This window comes from Mesoplodon bidens (assembly GCF_964165515.1).
Source record: "Mesoplodon bidens genome assembly, chromosome: 17".
Taxonomy (NCBI): Eukaryota; Metazoa; Chordata; class Mammalia; order Artiodactyla; family Ziphiidae; genus Mesoplodon; species Mesoplodon bidens.
The window spans coordinates 37,065,434-37,082,837 of record NC_138174.1 but is presented as its reverse complement, the minus strand read 5'-3'; the positions used below and the strand labels follow the sequence as shown (position 1 = coordinate 37,082,837).

Below are 17,404 nucleotides of genomic sequence, written 5' to 3'. Positions count from 1 at the left end.
AAAAATTTACAAATTTATGGAAACAAAAAAGACACCAAATAGCCAAAGCAATCTTGAGAAAAAACAGAGCAAAATGGAGATGGAGAAATCAGGCTTCCTGACTTCAGACTATACTACAAAGCTACAGTCATCAAGACAGTATGGTACTGGAACAAAAACAGAAATGTAGAGTAATGGAACAGGATAGAATGCTCAGAGATAAACTCATGGACCTATCATCATCTAATCTTTGACAAATGAGGCAAGGATATACAATGGAGAAAATGGAGTCTCTTCAATAATTGGTTCAGGGAAAACTGATCAGCTACATGTAAAAGGAGGAAATTAGAGCACTATCAAACACGATACACATAAATAAAGTCAAAACAGATTAAAAACCTAAATGTAAGACCAGACACTATAAAACTCTTAGAGGAAAACATAGGGAAAACACTATTTGCTGTGGTTTACCACAGTGAGATCTTTTTTGACCCACCTCCTAGAGTACTGAAAATAAAAATGAAAATAAACAAATGAGACCTAATTAAATTTAAAATATTTTGCATAGCAAAGGAAACCACAAGCAAGATGAAAAGAGAACCCTCAGAATGGGAGAAAATATTTACAAATGAAGAAATGGATGGATTAATCTCCAAAATATACAGAGAGCTCATGGAACTCAATATCAAAAATCCAACAAGCCAATCAGAAAATTGGCAGAAGACCTAAATAGACATTTCTCCAATAAGACATATATATGGTCAAGAGGCACATGAAAAGATGCTCAACATCACTAATTATTAAAGAAATGCAAATCAAAACTACAATGAGGTATCACCTCACACCAGTCAGAATGGACATAATCAAAAAATCTACAAACAATAAGTGTAGGAGACAGTGTGGAGAAAAGGGAACCTTCTGTTGGTGAGAATGTAAATTGATAGAGTCACTGTGGAGAACAGTATGGAGCTTCTTTAAAAATCTAAAAATAGAACTACCATATGACCCAGCAATCCTACTACTGGGCATATACCCTGAAAAAACCATAATTCAAAAAGAGTCATGTACCCCAATGTTCATTACAGCAGTATATACAATACCCAGGACATGGAAACAACCATGGATACAGTTGATAAAGAATGGAATGGATAAAGAAGAGGTGGTATATATATATACAATTAAATATTACTCAGCCATAAAATTAAATGGAATTGGGTTATTTGTAGAGAGGTGGATGGACCTAGAGTCTGTCATACAGAGTGAAGTAAGTCAGAAAGAGAAAAACAAATATCTTATATTAACACATATATGTGGAATCTAGAAAAATGGTACAGATGAACCTATTTTCAGGGCAGAAATAGAGACTTAGACGTAGAGTATGGACATATGGACATGGTGGGGGGGAAGGGGAGGGTAGGATGAATTGAGAGATCAGGATTGACATATATACACTGTCATGTGTAAAATACATAGCTAGTGGGAACTTGCCGTATATCACAGAGAGCTCAGATTGGTGCTCTGTGATGACATATATTGGTGGGATGGAGGGGTGGGGGGTGGGAGGGAGGTCCAAGGAGGAGATATATGTATACATATAGCTGATTCACTTCATTGTACAGCAGAGACTAATGCAACACTGTAAAGCAATTATATTCCAATAAAATATGAAGAAATAATTAGAATCAGAAACCTAACATTGTAGGGCTCTGATCTGGGCTAGGTGGGAGAAAAAACAGAAGATATATAAACATTGCTTCTGATCTGAAAAGGAATCTGATCTGGCTAGGACCCAGGATTCAAAACTGTTAACCATATCAGCACCATTTAATGACTAAAGGATTTTGGATAGAATATTAAAAAAAAAGAAAAAGAAGAACAATCATGGAACTTAATTATTCCTTTGAGAGTTAGAAACTTCTGCAGATGAGTCTTGGCTTATATAAGCAGTGTATTTAGGTAGAAATAACTTTGAAACAAGATGTTTTAATTCAACAGCTAACTTTTATTTTTGTATAAAAACTATTTACAATCAAGAATTTATTTGTTTTATTTCTTTTCTTTTCTTTTTCTTTTTTTTTTTTTTTTGCCCTTGAGGTTTGAAGGATCTTAGTTCCCCAACCAGGGATTAAACCCGCACCCTCAGCAGTGAAAGCACAGAGTCCAAATTACTGCCAAGGAATTTTCTTTTTTAAGAAATAAAACGGGGTTTCCCTGGTGGCGCAGCGGTTGAGAGTCCGCCTGCCGATGCAGAGGACACGGGTTTGTGCCCTGGTCCAGGAAGATGCCACATGCCGCAGAGTGGCTGGGCCCATGAGCCATGGCTGCTGAGCGTGCGTGTCCAGAGCCTGTGCTCTGCAACGGGAGAGGCCACAACAGTGAGAGGCCCGCATACTGCAAAAAAAAAAAAAGAAAGAAATAAAAAGTTTCAAAAAACAAAAAAGGTTTAAAAAAATGATAAAATGTAATTTTGTTATATCCTAATTGCTTAGGTGTGTTCTTTAAATTCCAAACAAGTAAAATAATATGAAAATATATTTTCAAATCTTTATAGCATGAAACCATATTAATGATTAAATACTCCTGGATTTCCTTTACTCCTCCCATAGATGAATTCAAAACTGTAAAAACTGATGCACATTTACATTCTGAAGTACAAATCCTCAGCAGCCAAGTAATTACACAGTTTATTTTGTTATGTGCAAAGTAGGCATTTCATATTTACTTGCTATTTGAAGCAGAGTACAGGCTCAATGAAGAATAATCATTAAACACTGATTATTTTTAAGAACAATGCTATTGTAAAAATGTACAATAGTACATATTTTTGGTAATTATGTACTTCTCTTTTAAAGTAATTACAGCTTTTATAATAGATGTAAATCTTTCGAAGGCTATCTCTGAAGAGCAGTGAAATGACTGGTATTTCAGATTTGATGAATGATAATTTGTCAGTAATCTTCTCAAAAACCAAGTCAGGGAGAGGATTGTTTTTTGTTTTTGTTTTTTTCTCCTCCATGTGGTCAGTTTCATTCTTAAGGATGGCCTGATATAACAAGATGTATTTCAAAAACCTTTAACACAAGTTTGTGAAATATCAACTGAAGACACCACCTCTGATGTGGATGGTTTCATTCAATCCATGTTCTACCAACTCATCTTCTAGGTCATCTTTTATGATGTTAATCAAGTGGCTAAGGTCTTCCTGCTGTTGTTTCAAATGCTGCTTGATTTCTCGTAACAGGTCTGCATCTATATAATATCTTTCTTCAGATTTGACTGCTCCAAAATGATTCTGCATCCTGATTTGGGACATCAGTTCATTTACCCAGTCCTTAAACTGAGTAGGGTATTTAGTTCACAATGAAATGTATCTAGCTGAATTTCATCAGCTTGGATGCCATATACACTCTTCCTCTGAATTTACTGTTTGATTAGGGCCTGAAGATTCTATGGGAATGTCCATGAGTTTCCTCTTATATTGTGCAATTTTGGCCATAGTTGTAGCTGTAGTTTAATTCTTCTGTAATTCACCAATATCTTCAAATATGATATCTAATCTGGTCTGATGCTGCTTAGTCATCTGATCTTGAACTTTCAGTTTTCAAAGAAGTTCTTTGAAACCCACCATTGGTACAGGAATTAAGTTTTCAGAATCAGGGTTATCCACTTTGACTTGCTCCCAGATAATAGGATCAACATCAGCAGGAGGATTCTGTAAAAGCTGTTCGATCTGTGCAGAAGAATGTTCTGTTCAAGTCATAGAAAGCATTACACAAAGTTGCTGCAACTGTGTTTTTATATTGGTTTGTTCAAAATGGGCATATATTATTGTAGCTGGGACTCTTCTTGAAGTACCATTTGGAGAACACTCAACAACTTAAATGACAATTTCTGTCTGATCATCTGACAATGATTTAAAACCCTCTACATTTACAGTAAGGGTCTGGTTTCCTCCCAAAATTTTATTCAATGATTCTACCAATTGTTGTTGCTGGCTTTGAATATCTGTTTCTTTTTTGTTGAAAACTAAAACCACTAGCCCATCTTCATGTTTATTATTGGGCATACAACTATAACCTACTGCCTTAAACTAGCAAAAGGGATTTTCTTGTTTGAATTCTGTTGGTGGAAAGCTACTGTTAAAATTTCCTTTTTCTGTTCCCCAAAAGGCCTGTAGTTAATTCCATTTTGCCAAAATAACATCTCTCTCATCTCCCAGTAGCATTGGAACAGAAAGAGCACTTGCAGTATTTATCAGTTGTTTGAACTGGGCAGGAGCTTTTGTAGGCTGAATGAAGGGACCACCTAATGTAGTTTGTTGCTTCCACTGCTGCTGTGTATTAAATCCTCTAAATCCAAGTCTAGTTACCAAGTCAATACCTAAACCATACTAGTTCCAGCTGTTGTGGCAAAATAAGTACCAAATCCAAAACTTTGTTCTGAGTAACACCAAAGAGTCCAGTAATGCTTGTGTTAGCTGGAGCAGAAAAACTGAATGCAGAACCTGCTGTTGTAGATTTTGCCCCCAAAGCTCCAAACCCACCCATGGGGTTCTTGGTGGCTGCAGCGGTACCTGAGGTGCATGAGGGAGTCCCAAATTTGAAGGCTGCATTTCAGGGAGCAGGGGAATAAGGTGCTGTTCCCATGACACTCAGTGCACTCCCCAAGAGCTAGTTTTTAAAGTGATTATTTCAGTGTCCATTTTTTGTAAAAAGGAATAAATTACAAATCTATCCCATAAAATTTTGACATTTTTTAGATATGCATAGATATAACCTGGTCATTAACAGAAGCTTAACATATTTTATCTATGTTCTTTTTAGGATTTGTGATCTGATTTTTCACCATTAAGTGCACTTTTATTAGGTACCTGTTGTGTGATAGAAAGTATTCTATTTTTAGGAATTCAAACAAAAAATTACCTAGTGTTTACACTCCAGAGACTTAAAGCCCAGGAGACAAATATATACATGAAAACCACAATGTAATATAGGGCCTTAAAATTTAAAAGTGCTGTTGAAGTTTAGCAATGTGATAGAGAATATAAAATTAAGAAGCATAATGTAAATCAAGCATATAGTGTTCCTAAACATATGGAAAATTAGATGTGGAATATTAAAGTGTAAATAAGTAGAGCATTTAATATTGAAAGAGGTTAAAGTCAACATACAAAAATAATTTGCATTTTTTTGCAACAACAATGAGCTATCAGAAAACACTCTAATTTAGAATAACATCAAAAAGAGTAAAATATTTAGGAACAAATTTAACCAAGGAATTCAATGATCTATACACTGAAAAATATAAAACATTGTTGAAATAAATTGAAGAAGATACAAGTAAATGGAAGGATATTCCTTGTTCATGTATTGGAATAATTAATATTGTGAATGTGTCCATACAACCCAAAGCCATCTATAGATTCATGGTAATCCCTATCAAAAGTCTAATGGCTCTTTTTTCACAGAAAAAAATATCCTAAAATTCATATGGAACCACAAAAGACCCTGAATAGTCAAAACACTCTTTAGAAAGAACAAATCTGGAGGCATTACATTTCCTGCTTTCAAACCATATTACAAAACTATAGTAATCAAAAGAGTATGGCACTGACATAACAACAAACATATTGACCATTGGAACCAAAATAAAGAGCCCAGAAGTAAGTGAACACATATATGGTCAACTAATATTTGACAATGGTGTCAAGAATACACAATGGGGGAAGGATAGTCTCTTTAGTAAATAGTGTTAGGAAAACTGGATAGCCACATGTAAAAGAATGAAGTCATACCCTTATTTTATACCATACAAAAAAATCAACTCAAAATGGACTGACTTAAATGTGAGACATTAAACCATAGGACCCCTAGAAGAAGGGAAAAGCTCCTTTACATTGGCCTTAGTAATAAGTTTCTGAATATCATAAAGCACAGGCAACAAAAGAAAAGATAAACACATGAGACCACATCAAATTGACAGCTTTTACACAGCAAAGGAAAAAAAAATCAACAAAATTAAAAGTCAACCTACTGAATGGGAGAAAATATTTGCAAACTATATATCTGATGAGGGGTTAATATCCAAAATATATAAAGAACTCATAAAACTCAATGGAAAAAAAAAACCTGACAACACCCTGATTAAAAAATGGGCAAAGAACCTGAATAGACATTTTTCCAAAGAAGACATACAAATGCCCAACAGGTATATGAAAAGGTCCTCAACATCACAAGTCATCAGAGAAATGCAAATCAAAATCACAATGAAATATGACTTCCCAACTGTTAGATGGCTACTATCAAAACTATGGCAAGTGTTGGCAAGGATGTAGTGAAAAGGAAACCCCTTGTATGTTGTTGATGGGAATGTAAACTGTTATAGTCATTATGGAAAACAGTATTGAGTTTCTGCAAAAATGTAAAAATAAAACTACCATATGATCCAGTAATTTCTCTTCTGGGTATAAACCCCAAAGTAATGAAATCAGTAACTCTAAGGGATATTAGTGCTTCCATGTTTATTACAGCATTATTCACAATAACTAAGGTGTGGAAACAACCTAAATGTCCATTGACAGATGAATGAATATAGAAAATGTGGTATACACACAGAAACACCACACACCACACACACACACACACACACACATACACACACCCCTCACACACACTGGCATATTTTTCAGCCATAGAAGAAAAACCTGGATGAATCTGGAAGACATTATGCTTAGTGAAATAAGCCAGACACAAAAAGACAAGTATCACATGATTTCTTTATCTGTGGAATCTAAAAAAGTTGAATATGCAAAAGTAGGGAGTAGAATGCTGGTTACCAAGGGTAGGAAGGTACAGGAAATGGGTAAATGTTGGTCAAAGGATATGAAGTTGCATTTATACAGGATGAAGGAGTCTAGAGATCTAATGTATAACATACATATGATTCTATAACATATAGTGAATATCCCACAATAAACATGTAAAAGTAGCTTCAAAATAAAAGATTTGAGTTACAGTCTATAGAAGATGGAAATAACTATTCCAGGGAAAGGTCTTTGGGTTTCTCAGCAAACAAACTAGCCAAGGTTTTATTTTAGGATAACCAAGACACAGAATATATATTAATATAATAGAAGATATTTACAATATTTGTCCAAAGTTCTGTATTATTTCTCACTTATGTAAATATTGTTAATATTATTAACTTTTCCCATTACCTTTACAGTAAAAACAATCATGTCAATGTCATGTCAATGTTTTACATTCTCTTACACCCTTTGTCAAGTAACTTTCTTCTCAAGGTTCTCATTAATGATATAATCAACTATTGTCTTACACTTCAAACTATTTTTTAAGGGGAGAGTCAAGTATGTGGGTAATATACATGTTTAAATATATATATTTAAAAATTTAACTATTACATTTTATATATTTAAACATTTTTCCATATACATATTTCAAACCTAGGTCACCTCATTTTTCTCTCACTAACTTAGCATTGTCTTCTTGCCTCAAAATTTGTGGTCTTCCCCAAACCATTCTTTTGCCTTCAAAAATACTTTTTAAGTATAATTTTAATACATTATTTTGTTACCCAAAAGATACCTTTTTCTTAGAGCCTTTAACTTGTATTCATAGAACTACATCCAATATATAGCTTAATCTTACCTTACTTATTTCTCTAGCCTTACTGTTTTCCTTTCATTCCTCACATTCTACATTTCCTTCATTGCTAAATCCCTGTATTTTCCCACAGGTATGTTGCTCTAGTAGATTTTGCATGTTTTACTTTTGCTCCAAACATCTCTATTCTTTAGCTTAGCTTTCCTAAGAAATCTTTGGTTCCCATTTTCCTCAGTTTAGATTACCAGCAATTACCAAATTTTATGGTATAATAATTTTGTAAACAAATATTGTAAATTGTTAATGGTGGATCTTTTTTCAGCCTTTCTGAGTAAAAATACTTTACCTAAGCTAATCCAAAATGTCCATTACTTAAGTGAAAATTTCTGACAAAAAGTAAATACTGATTTTATATAATAGTATTATATAATATACAAAATATTTGCAAAATATGTTTTTGTCTTAGATTATTTTTCAAATTTTTATATCTGAATTCTGTATAACATAGGCTTAGATCAGAGATTTTCCTGCTATTATAGAGAATATAACCCTTTTATTTACAAAAATTTGATACACTTTATGGTAATAAGATATGTCATAGAGGAAATAAAATAATCTGCCTCATTTCCAAACCCAAAGGAATTGTGATATAGAGAAAGATTAACGGGTATATATATAGAATGGAACTGTGATATAGAGAAAGATTAATGGGTGTATGTATAGATTGGAATTAATTGGTGTATGTATAGGATGGAAGAAAAAATGCTTGATCTACTAGAGGTTGGACCTCTGAAAAACACTGAGGAGTCTAAGGATAGCTTAATTCCAGATTAAAGCAAACCATCTAGAAGGCACTACTCGTCCATGAGTAAGTCAGGAAGACTCAACATAATGGTATTAGTTGTCAAAATTAACTAGGAACTCCAGCAGGGAAAGCCATATCTCATGGGAAAGTGAATTTTCCCCAAAGGCATGTGACAGAAGACAGTGAATCTCCAAATCCTGTCATAGAATCAGTTTGTGCCTTCACCCTGTTTCACATGGATGCATAAGCATGACCTCAACACTAAATAAATAAATAAATAACCTACTTTATAGAAAGGAATGGGGGAAGAAATGTAGATTTGTTGTTTCTAAGTGAGAGTTCTATCTCCAGGGAGCATTTACATTATCCTATATTTTTGATCTGATGCAATATTTAGTTAACTGTCTTTATCTCCCTAGTAATATTTTGATGAAGAATTGGCGGAGAAATTAGTATTCAAGTAAACTAAAATCAAATATGTTTACTTTATCTATGAATTTGAGTTACAGTGTGAGTTAATTTGCAAAACCTTTGTATAATTATCTATTTTCTTATCAGTTTTTCTATCCAAAATATAAATTCCTTAATTCATGTGTCATGCATTTTCCATCTATATATTGTCTACCTCAGGACCAGCCCATGCTGAGTATACAATAGTTGCTCACTATTAAATATTTGAATAAAGACATGCTAAATTAAAGGCAGATGGTGGTTACAAGATTAAAGAGCATATAGTACAGTTTAAGAAGTATTTATAAATCTACAGTAATGGAAAAAGCTATAAATGAATAGGTTTTCAGCAGGTTTTCCATATTTTTTCTTCATTTGCTTCTTTTTGTCCCCCTTCTCTACTTTTCAAGGATAGTGTTTAAAAAATAATTAATGCACATTTAATTTAGGAGCAGAATTACACAATGTAGTCACATGATAACATTTATATTTTAGTAAGTTTCCTCAGACAGCTGTCTAGGAAATTTATTCAAAAGGAGGAGTCCTGAAAAAAGAATAAAATTAGAAGACTGTTACAGGGGTCATGGAGATATAAATTTTAAAAGTTATTATAGTTTTCCAAATCAGATTTCATTCAAATATGTAATGCTCATTTCACCCTTCTTATTTTATGCATGAAGATATTTATTGTTATTTATGGATAGGAAATCTTTCCTTTTTTTCTCTGAAATATATTTACATGTAATTTTTCTCTTCTGAAAAGAAAGCTTATGCAGTATTATAGAAAAATGTATCATCACTTAGGAGATAATGAAAATGTTACTAAAAAACTACTTTCATATTCCAAATAATGTTTTTTAAGTCATATTTTAATGCAGTTTTCCAAAATATGTCAAAAAATAAAATATTACCTTCAGGAAGTGTGTGAATGTAGGTTAAATGATTTAGACATTCCCTTCCTTCCTTCCTTCCTTCCTTCCTTCCTTCCCTCCTTCCTTTCTTCAGTGTTGCCTTCATCCTTTCCATTCTCCTTTCTCTTCCCTACTCTTCTCTTCCTTTTCTCTATTTTCATTTCTTGCTTCTTCTGGGGGAAATAAAAAAACAACAAACTTTTGACATGGGGTATCACTAGTAATACTTGTGCTAAATACTTAATAACCAGCAGGAGGTGAATAACAAGGAAGCCCTGATTTGTGGATTTAATTATCATGATGTAAATATTATGCCATGCTCCATTTCAAGCTACCAACCTGTTATCTAATGCTAGCAAAATTCCTGAAAATTTAGCATTCAGTGCCAAGAGACAGTTAAAGCTCACTGCAGCATACCACTGTTTACTTTGGACAGCCTAGAGAATACAAGTTTGTACACCATAAGGACCTTCAGATTTGAAAGGGCTATTTATGTAGAGTCGTACTTGTTATCTGACCCTAGAAGTATGAACTGGTACAAGTAATAGATATTTGTAGTCTCATGAGGAGTGGATTCCTTAAAAAAAATGGAGTAGTTGGAGTAGCTCAACAATTAAACCATTTATGTACATAACATGAGAATTTATTCTCCTGTAATAGTGTGTTTGCTGATTTGAAGGTTCTACATGGATTGTAATGTTACTAATAGTTTTAAAATACCATGAAATAAACTGTTAGATTGTAAATTCACCAGGAAAAAATGCAAAACATCCATGCAAAATTATCAAGTCACTTATAGAGAAAATCAGGTCAACACCAGCTTTTTTATAACATACAAAATAAGACAACAGTGAAATAATATTTTAAGAATGGCAAAGAAAAAAAGAGTGGGCAAAATTTTAAACTTCAGACAAGCTGTCCTTCAACCATAAAGAATATTAGAATAATGGAATTTATAAGAATATAGTCATGTTTCTTTTCTGAAGAATCAACTAGATTGCTGAAACTTCAGTGAAGAACTATGGTCAGCAATAAATATATTTAACTCTAGTTACTATAATCAAACAAAGGTGTACGTCCTAAAATTGTCAATCATGGTACAACTTTCCTACTTAAATGATGAAACTTTCAATACAAACATTAAAACTAAAAGAACAATTGTTTTAAGTGTTATTTCTACCCCATTGTGTTGTTTGTTTTTCTTTGAGAACTCCCATTTGCACTTTGTATTAGGGTTGGTTTAGGGTTAGAGTCTGAGTGTTCTAAATATTTCACTTTCTCATTTTTTGTGCACATTATATTGTTTTTATTCTCTTCACTGTTTTGTTTCTCTTCACAGTGACACTTATTGATCATCTTATAACTCTGTCTTCCTTTTTTGTTTTGATCTGGTGATTTTCTTCAGTGAATTTTCTGAATTCTCTTCTCACATCTTACTGTTATTATTTTTAAAATTCTACTCTGAATTTTACAAATTACTGATTTATTGTGTACTTTCTTAGATATAAAAGCTAATTTAAAGATATTTATGTTGGAGCATTTTTATAGTTTTTTCCTGCTAGCCTAGTGTTTTCATAATGTGAAGATTTGCTTCTCACTTTTTTCTATTGTCTTAAATTGCTCTTTATGTATGATTTCTGACTTTTTTCTGTTTATTATATTAAATGTTTTAAACTTTCATAAAACACAGTAACAATTGTTTCTATAAATGATGTGAAGTGTTTCATTAGCTAATTAAATTTCTCATTGCAAGATCAACTCTACTATTAGTAAAATGAAGTGCATTTAGTTCAATAAAATATTTCATTAGAAACAAACAAACAAAAACCATGAAATAGAAAATATCATTTGAAACAAGGTACTAACCCAGAATAGCAATTCAGTATGTCAAATTTTAACATAAATAAATAATTTCAGGTCTTCTGCACTAAGTCCTCTAATTATTTTGACTTTTCAGAAGAACAAGAATAATTTTTCCTTTGCTAGTACAGGGAATGTTTTCATTCAATTCTCATGATATCTCACAAATGAAGGAATAAAATGTTCTAAAACTTGATAACCAAGGGCTATGCTATGTCAATTTAACACTTTATGCTTTTCAAAGGATTCAAAGGATTTTGACAGTGATGTTCATATATGTTTACACGTGATACTCTTTCTGGGCACTAATGAATTAGTTACATGTGTATGTTTGCTTCTAAAATATATTCCTATGTTCTTTCTCTGTTCTAGTTTTAAAACATCTATGGGTATGATTAGTAAGTAAGGAGTATTTTTGTCTAAAATTCTGCATAAACTAGGGCATTACTGGGTGTGTTATGATGGAAGATGTTTATGATATTTAGCTTTGATATTTATTTTTACACTGGTTTGGAAGGAAGGTAGGAAGAAGGAAAGAAAGGAATAAAACTTGCATGCACAAGTATGTCATATAATGAGGACAAATGAGCATTTTCTCTTTTTCTAAGTTTAGTTGCTAACTTCATTAGTGATGCCATCAACAGCTTGACTAACAACAGAGCTTTCATCTTCTGCAAGGAGCTGATGTATCTTTCTGACTTTGTTCTTTAATTGTGCCACCTTATTTGTTGTTACAAATCAATACTTGTGCAGATATTGAGCAGGTCAGAACTTAACGTTTTACCTGGGGATTGAGAAATGTGGAATAAAACCCAAGAGAGTGGCACACACGCCCCGATCAATAGTGTGCATGTTTCTTCTTCCCACATTATTTGGAATATATTTTGGTGAAATAAAATGTAGCACAATTGCTAACGTCTATTGCATATATCACTTATATATGTTTACTTATCTGATCTAAGTTTTAGAGTATTACAACTGTCTATAGCATTAAGATATTTATCTTAGTTTAAAAATAAACATATGACTCAAATTAGTAGTTTATGGTAATTGATTATTTCAATTGAAAGGAGATGCATACATATCATTTTCCACATTTTTTTCCTAAACTTATTTATTTTATTTTTTATTTATTTTTGGCTGGTTGGGTCTTTGATGTTGTGCACAAGCTTTCTGTAGTTGCAGTGAGCAGGGGCTACTCTTCATTTTAGTGTGCGGCCTTCTCAGTGTGGTGGCTTCTCTTGTTATGGAGCATGAGCTCTATGTGCTTCATTAGTTGTGGCATGCAGGCTCAGTAGTTGTGGCTTGTGAGCTCTAGAATGCAGGCTCAGTAGTTGTGGCACATGGGCTTAGGTGCTCCGCAGCATGTGGGATCTTCCTGGACCAGGGATTGAATCCGTGTCCACTGCATTGGCAGGCAGATTCTTAGCCACTATGCCACCAGGGAAGTCCCTGTATATATGTTTGAAAATTAACAAATACATAAAAAACATATTGAATATTGTTCCTACAATTAGTCATTCAAAATAATTTTTTACTTTTCAAATTTCCTTATAGAGGTGTCTTTTATACACAATAAAATGCAGCCACTTTAAACATACAGTTGAATGAGTTTCCAAAAATGTGTAAGCCCATTTAATTACCATCTCAATGAAGATATACAACATTTATATTCCACCAGAAAGTTCCATTTTGTCTTTTTATAGCCAATACCCCTACTCAAACCCGACCCAAGGCTACAGCTCATTTGCTTTCTGTCACTTTAGTTTTGACTATTATAGACATTCATATTAATACAATGACAGCTTCACATAAAAAAAACAGTGTTCGTTTCATAGCATGCAGGTACAACTTTATAAACATCATTACTACAACTACGTATGAAGACTTCTCTAAATGCAGCACAAAAACATATCACATCCATTTCTTGAAAGAATACTTGTCTCAAACATTAAAATAGGGAGAGGGGTCAAGATGGCAGTGTAGAAGGACATGGAGTTCACCTCTTTCAACAGGAGCATCAGGAATAAATCTGAAAATGGAACAATTCTCACAGAGAATCTGCTGAACACTAGCAGAGAACCTCGGACACCTAAAAGGACAAGAAATATTCCCTTGTAACCAGGTAGTGTGAAAGAGAGAAAAGGAATAAAAGAAAAGGGGAAGTGGGACTGGACCAATGCCCCTGGGTGGGGGGAGCTAAAGGAGAGGAGAGGGAAGCCTCCTCACCAGTGGGGAGATCAGCTGAAACAGATGGAGAGCTTTGGGGGCCCAGAGGAGAGCACTGTAACTGGCCTGTGACAGGAAAGACAGAGTAAGACCTACAGAGATGGTCTATATGCAGCCCTGCATGTCTGAGCCTGAGATGTGTGTCTGCCAGATCAGACGGGAGCTGGGGGCCAGAACCTGGGTTTGGAGAGCAGGCCTGGGGAGGAGACTGTTGATGGCTGCTCAGAGACAGCCTGAGGTGATAAGACTGAGGAGCTCTGCAACTGGGAATGCTCCTGGAAGAAGACAGGAGCTCCTTAGAACTGAAGCACCATTGTTGAGTGACATACAAAAGGCAGGCTGCCAATGCAACCTCTCTGCCCACGTGCCTGCCCCCACCTCTGCAGGCACTAGGAGGGCCTCTCTGCAGAGCAGGTTCATGTGCACCTGCTGGTTGCTGCCTCTGCACCCTACTGCCTGGGCAGGGAGCAGATGCCTGTGAGTGACCCACACACAGAGGTGGGGCTGAAACCAAAGCTGAGTCTCAGGCAGTATGCGACTAAGGATAAAGAGCTGAAATCTCTCCTTGCAGCTCCATGAACCTCAGATTAAACCCCCATGACTGGCTTGGTAAAGTCAGCATCTGTGGAACATCTGAACAGACAAGTGCTCATGCAACTGAGACAGGTCTAGCTTTAACAACTGTGGACTTTGTGAGCATGTACACATGGGAGCTGGACCAAGTCAGATTCTGAGCTGCCCTCATGGCACCCACAGTGGTTCCAGATCCATGATTACTGCAATCCTGGGACCTGGCTTCAGTGTATCTATGCTGGTGGTCTAGTGAAAACAGCACTTGAGAGACACCAGAGTCAGTTGATGGTATAGCTGTGGTTAAGGTGTGGATGAGAGCAATGGCAACAACAGAGTAACTTGTGAGCTTGCACAATGGGTGAAAGGTGGCACAATAGAGCATACTCACAGGTAAACAGATTCAGAGAAGGAATACTCAGTGGCTTCTCTCCCAGTGGGAGTGCTCCAATCTTGCCTAACTTATACCCCTTACACCACAAATCAGAAACACAGCTAAGAAACAGAACTGGAGGCTTCTACTGGAACAACTAAGGAGCAGACCCTGTCCATAACAGGGCAATGACAATCACAGAGCAAAGGGGAGGCCCCACTCAATATCCAGGGCAGGCTCTTGTCACTACAACACTAATCAAAACCCCTATCAAGGGGATAATGCTCAGCATACATTGAGGAAAGAGATGACAGACATCCATTCTAAAAACAGCCCTCACACCAATAATGATGATGATGATGATGATAATAAAATATTAAACACACACAGGCTACACAGGGAGTTTCCCACGTAAAAATAACCCCACCCCCACAAGACAGTCTGAGGGTCTGGCATCAGGATGAAGAACTCCCAGAACATCTAGCCTTGAAGGTCAGTAGAGAGTGAGTGTAGGAGTTCCCCAGGGGTGGGGGAAACAGTGACTCCACTCTTCAAGGGTGCACACCATGTCTCACATGCACCAGGACCCAGCACAAAGCAGTACTTCCATAGGAACCTAGGCTATACCTACCAGGTCTCCTGGGGAGGCAGGGGTTCATTGTAGCTCACTGTGGGGGAAAGACAGAGGGAGCGGAGACCCCAGGGAATATTAACTGATGTGAGCTTTCCCAGAGGTCCCTGTTTCTGCACCAAGACCTATCCCTGCCCAACAGCCTGCAGGCTCCAGTTTTGGAATGCCTCAGGCTGAACAACCAGAAAGAGAGGAGCACAGCCCCACTCATCAGCAGACAGGCTGCCTAAAGTTTAAGTTCACAGCCACCCCCAAACACACACTGTGACATGGCCAAGCCCACCAGAAGGTCAAAATCCAGCTCCACCCACCAGAGGGCAGGCACCGGTCCCTCCCACCAGGAAGCTTACCTCTGGACCAACCTAACCCACCAGGGCACATATACCAGAATCAAAAGTAACTATGATCATGCTGCCTATGAAAAGGAGACCACAAACACAGTAAGTTAGACAAAAATGAGATGACAGTGAAATATGTTGCAAAAGAAGAAGCAAGATAAAAACCTAGGAGAACAATGAAATGAAGAGTATATAGGCAATCTACTTGAAAAAGAATTAAAAGTAATAATAGTAAAGTTGATCCAAAATCTCAGGAAAAGAATGGATTCACAGAACGAGAAGATACAAGAAATGTTTAACAAAAAGATAGAAGATTTAAAGAACAAACAGAGATGAGTAACACAATAACTAAAAGGAAAAATACACTAGAAGGAATTGATAGCAGAATAACTGAAGCAGAAGAACAAATAAGTGAGCTGGAAGACAGAGTGGTGGAAATCATTGCCACAGAACAGAATAAAGAAAAAAGAATGAAAAGAAATGAGGACAGTCTCAGAGACCTCTGGTACAAGATTAAATGCAAAATTTGCATTATAGGGGTCCCAGAAAAAGAAGAGAAAGAAAGGGCCTTAGAAAATGTCTGAAGAAATTATAGTGGAAAACTTCCCTAACATGGGAAATGAAATAGTCACCCAAGTGCAGGAAGCACAGAAAGTCCCATACAGGATACCCCAAAGAGGGACATGCTGAGATGAATACTATTCAAACCAACAAAAATTAAAGACAAATAAAAACTTTAAAGGGAACAAGGAAAAGGAAGAAATAACATACAAGGGAATCCCAGTGAGATTATCAGCTGATTTTTCAGCAGAAACTCTGGAGGCCAGAAGGGAGTAGCAACTATGTATTTAAAGTGATGAAAGGGCAAAACCTACAACTAAGAATACTCTATCCAGCAAAGCTTTCATTCAGATTCAATGGAGAAATCAAAATCTTTACAGACAAGTAAAAGCTAAGAGAATTCAGCACTACCAAACCAAATGCTAAAGGAAATTCTCTAGGCAGTGGGTAAAAAGAGTCCACAAGTAGAAACAAGAAAATCACAAATGGGAAAGCTCACTGATAAAGACAAACATAAAGTAATAGAAGGAAATCACCCACACACAGATTTATCAAAACTGGCAACTGTGAGAAGAGTACAAATGCAGGAGATGGGAATTGAATTTGAAATTAAGACACCAGCAATTTAAGACAACCTTGTATATATGCAGACTCCTATATCAAAGCCTCATGGGAAATGCAAACAAACAAACAAAACAACAATAGATACACACACACAAAAAGCAACCCAAATGCAAAAAAAAAAAAAAAAAACTACCATATGATCCAACAATCCCACTCCTGTGCATATATTTAGAGAAAAATCTTAATTCAAAATGATACATTCACCCCAATGCTCTTTGCAGCACTCTTTACAATGGACAGGACATGGAAGAAACTTAATGTCCATCAACAGAGGAGTGGATAAACAAGATGTGGTACATATATACAAAGGAATATTACTCAGCCACAAAATGAATGAAATAGTGCCATTTGCAGCAACATAGATGAACCTAGAGATTGTCATACTGAGTGAAATAAGTCAGAGAGAGAAAGATAAATATCATATGATATTGCTTACATGTGGAATCTAAAA

The 17,404-nt window shown here is 35.5% G+C and overlaps 1 pseudogene across 1 annotated transcript; it reads right to left on the bottom strand.

The window, feature by feature from the left end:
- Nucleotides 1–3,073: 3,073 nt before the first annotated feature.
- On the bottom strand, nucleotides 3,074–14,811 carry LOC308605037 (nucleoporin p54-like; annotated as a pseudogene). The gene is made up of 3 exons: nucleotides 14,561–14,811; nucleotides 13,631–13,719; nucleotides 3,074–4,585 (listed from the first exon to the last, which is right to left on the bottom strand). The product of its transcript is annotated as a nucleoporin p54-like (transcript).
- Nucleotides 14,812–17,404: the final 2,593 nt, after the last annotated feature.